This window comes from Octopus sinensis, unplaced genomic scaffold (genome assembly GCF_006345805.1).
Source record: "Octopus sinensis unplaced genomic scaffold, ASM634580v1 Contig10079, whole genome shotgun sequence".
Classification (NCBI taxonomy): domain Eukaryota; kingdom Metazoa; phylum Mollusca; class Cephalopoda; order Octopoda; family Octopodidae; genus Octopus; species Octopus sinensis.
The window spans coordinates 326,108-330,311 of record NW_021831989.1 but is presented as its reverse complement, the minus strand read 5'-3'; positions in this window follow the sequence as shown (position 1 = coordinate 330,311).

Below are 4,204 nucleotides of genomic sequence, written 5' to 3'. Positions count from 1 at the left end.
TGTGTTGACAGGAGACGGCAGATTGCTCATCACAATGTTGAATAATAGAGGACTGAGGACTGATCCTTGAGGGACGCCTCTTTTAAGTTTCAGTTCATCCGAGTCATAGTTCAGAAAGCTTATCACAGAGCGCCTGTCGCGGAGGAAGTCTTTTAGCCATAGGAATAGTCCTTTGTCTATGTGACACTTCGCCAGATGTCTAAGGAGACCGAGGTGCCAAACCATATCAAAGGCTTTTGAGATGTCTAGAGACACAATTGTCAGACACTCTTTGAAATCCAGAGCCTTTACAATCGACGAATTGAGTGTATAAAGACAGTCAGCACAGGAACGACCCCTCCGAAAGCCCCACTGCACGTCTTTGAGATAACCATTTCTCTCGACGTGTTCAGAGAGTCGTTCAAACATTACCCTTTCCATTATTCGACTGATGGTAGGAATTAGGCTTATAGGCCTATAACTTGTCGCCAAGTAACCAGGTTTTCCAGGCTTCCGTATCATCCTTACCTCCGTCAGTTTCCATGAAGAAGGGACGTATCCCAAGCTCACACTGCGGGAGAAGAGACATCCCAAATATTCGTAAAGTTGCTTGGGAGCTTCTTTGAACATGCGCATGGTTATCTTGTCCTTTCCCGGAGCGTTATTTTTGGAGTATCTAACTGCATTTTCCACGTCTTTGCACGTTATAGATTCCGAGCACATTGGTAATGAGCTAAGATTGTCTTCCAACTCTTTTTCCATATCAAACAAAGCTGAATCAGATAGATTTGTATCCGGATTGACTTCTTGTATTCTTTTGAGACTATCAGCAAATATGTTCGGGATTTCTTCATGAGATGCAGGGGATCCATCTTGTTTTAGCAGTTTAGGTATAGTTTTCTCAGACGTCGAGGTTAATATCAGGCTTGTATTGGGATTAAATATATTCGATAACAAAAATTAAATCGATGCCAAAGCAGAATGAGCTTTAAAACCGATTTCATATAAAAAATAATATTTTTAAATTTATAATTGATATTTTAGAATAATGAAAAAAAATCTAAATGCTTCATAGTTTATTAAAATGTAAAACAAGAATCTTCTGAGGAGCAAGCCTGTCTGCACAGTTCATTTTTGATTAGAAGACCTAATTTTAGAGATTAAAACGAAAAAATAGCAATGTGATCTGTCAAATTATTACCCCCTCACAACCTAAACCAAATTAGCGTTCAGTATTAATTGATTTTACTTTTTCTATTAAGGTCTACTTATAAATTATTTTATGGGATTCAATGGAAAACTTAAGTTATTTCAATTTTAATTTTAAATCATGTTAAAATTTTAAATAATTCGCTCGCCGACAGATTCCTCTTTGTGCTGTTTCAGTCGAAACATCAGGCACATTCGGCCCAGCCACGCTACGTTTCTCACCGAGAGAGGCCGTCACCTCGGGAGGATTAGAAACGACCCCCGTGAGGTCAATCGGCTTTTTGAGCGCGTCTCAATAGCCTACTCAGGGGGAACAGTTTCTCTATTCTCTCTGCGGCTAGTAGCTGACTTCTTGTTCCATTTTCTTTTCATTTGTAATAAACTATAAGATTAAAAAAAAAAAAAAAAAATTTAATAATATATTTGTTGATGATAGGCTTGTTAGTGTCAAAGTCGCGTCTAGCGCTCGGTCGCGCGCTGGCGCTCGCGACACAATAAATTTTTAAGTTTTTGTGACGATAGTTACAATACAAATTTTGGCGGTTTAAACAGAAAAGTGTCAAAAAATGTTTATTATCGATTAAAAATTCTTGAGAATATTATTGGTATTGGATGTGGTGCTCATATAGCATACAACTGTAATCAACATGCAGTTGATTTACTTCCAGAATAAATTAATAAAGCAATTGGATTCAAAGATATAAATGTCGACGATTTATTTGACGAATTTGTTAATGTTAAATCCTTCTGGTTAACAACAAATAAGGAATGGAAAACTAATCAGGATAATTGCGAATTAAATTGGATGCATGTTTGTAAATATTTTAATGAGATGAGTATTCAAATTCCAAATTTTATCAAAATTATCAAATATGTTGTTTGCTTACGTGGAACTACTGCTCCTGTAGAAAGAATATTTTCAATTATGAATTGGTCAAAAGAAAGAGGTCGAATGAAAAAAAAACCTTCAAATCATTATTGAGTTGTAGATTGAACATTGACATGCCGTGCATTGATTTTTTTAAAAAATCGAAAATAATCAAAAATTTCTGGATGAAGTTCATTCAGTTGGAAAATATAATCGAATTTTTTAGTTAATTTTAGTTAAAGATATTTTCTTGTTTTTCTGTGAAAATTTTTTTTGTCCCGGAAAGTCCCGGATTTTAATTATTGAAATCAATAAATGTCCTGGATTTCTGGAATAATAAAGTGGTAAGCCTACTTATAACTCATCAACTACAAACTATGTATGCATTTATACATTTTATAAATTGACTTCACTAGTGTTGTAAAAATTACATTTTCTAGCCAGTTTAAAACATCATTTTTATTATGTTGCTTTCCACGCCATGAAGATTGTACTATTAAAATTTTTGCTGATCGCTCAAATAGCGAAGACTCAGTCCCGAATATTTATCTTTTGAACGCTCTTCACCTTTAAATTAAAAAATAGTTACAAATTTGTTTTTAATCAAAAAAGTTAATTATTCATAACCTGCAATGAAACATTATTCTTCCAAATTTCGCCAATTCGTCTCTCTGACTAAATTGAAAATATTTTCAGGTATGAAACAGAATTGTATCTTCCAAACCGAAAAATCACGAATTCTATAAAAATAAACGAAACTCAATAATTCGCAACACAAATTATTAAATCTAAAATACTCGACATAAATTCCGTCCAATTTCTATTACCCATTTATACATCTATAAAGTCGAAGACTAGTAAACATAAAAGTATAATATTAGTCAATAAAAAATCAATCATCTTCCAAAAAATCTTCAAGTTGTCTCTTCATCTCTTCAAGGTCATATTGAGTATCCAATGTCTGAGTATAAACAGGATCTTTTTCAAGTACTCCATTCTGTAAATAACTGGCAACATCTCTACGAAATGCATCCTCCAATTCTTCTTGTTTGAATTGATATCTCAAATCCTCAACTTCACGACATTTCTCAAGTTGTTTCTTTCTTTCTTGGACAAGCAAATGTGAATTGTCGAGAACCTTCATTTTAATGTCTTTAATTGATTTGTAGTTGTCTATTTTGAGCAATCCGTTGCAAATTTCATCCATAAAACCTTCTAATCCATCTACAAAAATATTTAACGATAAAATATGCCCAGTCCTTCATTGGCTTTCTGGATTTCACGATTTACAGAAAACAGTTGATTGTTCAAGGTAAGTAAACCAGTCAACATTTTATTTACTTGGCGGGCTTGTCCTTCGAGGAGATTTGCTTGAGCAGTCAAAGTCTTGGCATTATTGTGGGTCTTACTTTGATTTTATCTGCTGTTCTAAGATTGTTGCTTCGTATTTGATCGTGGTCTTGTTTTATTCTAGGAAATTTGAATTAAAATTTACTTTTCATTAAATTCTTGTAGGAAAATGGAGGTAGGTTTATTATTTTCCATTATCACCACATTAAACTATTCAAATTTGAATAGAATTTAGTTTAAATGAATTTTTAATTAAAGTTACAATAATTTTAACTATATTTAGGATTTTCAGAAACAAGTTTTTTTGCCAACGTTATCTCTAATCCCTTTAGAAATAAGATATAAAAAAAATCCTAGAACTATAAAATTCAAAAAATATATTTTTATAAATAAAATTACTATTTTAAAATAATAATAAAATATATTTTAATTGGTAAACCCAAATTTAAATAATTTCAGTAGAACGGCATTTTTAACTTTTTTTGTGTGCTTTCGATATTTGTATATAATTTATAACTATGACTTACAGATATATATTTTATTTATATAAATGGAGTTGGATAAGTACATTCCTCGAAATGAAAAGATCATGCTTACATGCTTTGGCTATATAGACAAGTTTTCGCCCTTTTATAAAAACCTGTCCGACGAAGACTACTTTAATTCTGACTATTCCGTGGACTTTCTCCTCAATCCATCTCCCGGAATCGACTTTGATGTGTCCAACTGGAAAGTCTGTTTCTCTCACTAATTCTAAAGGAAATCGACCACTATGCAGTCCTAGGACTGAAAAACGTC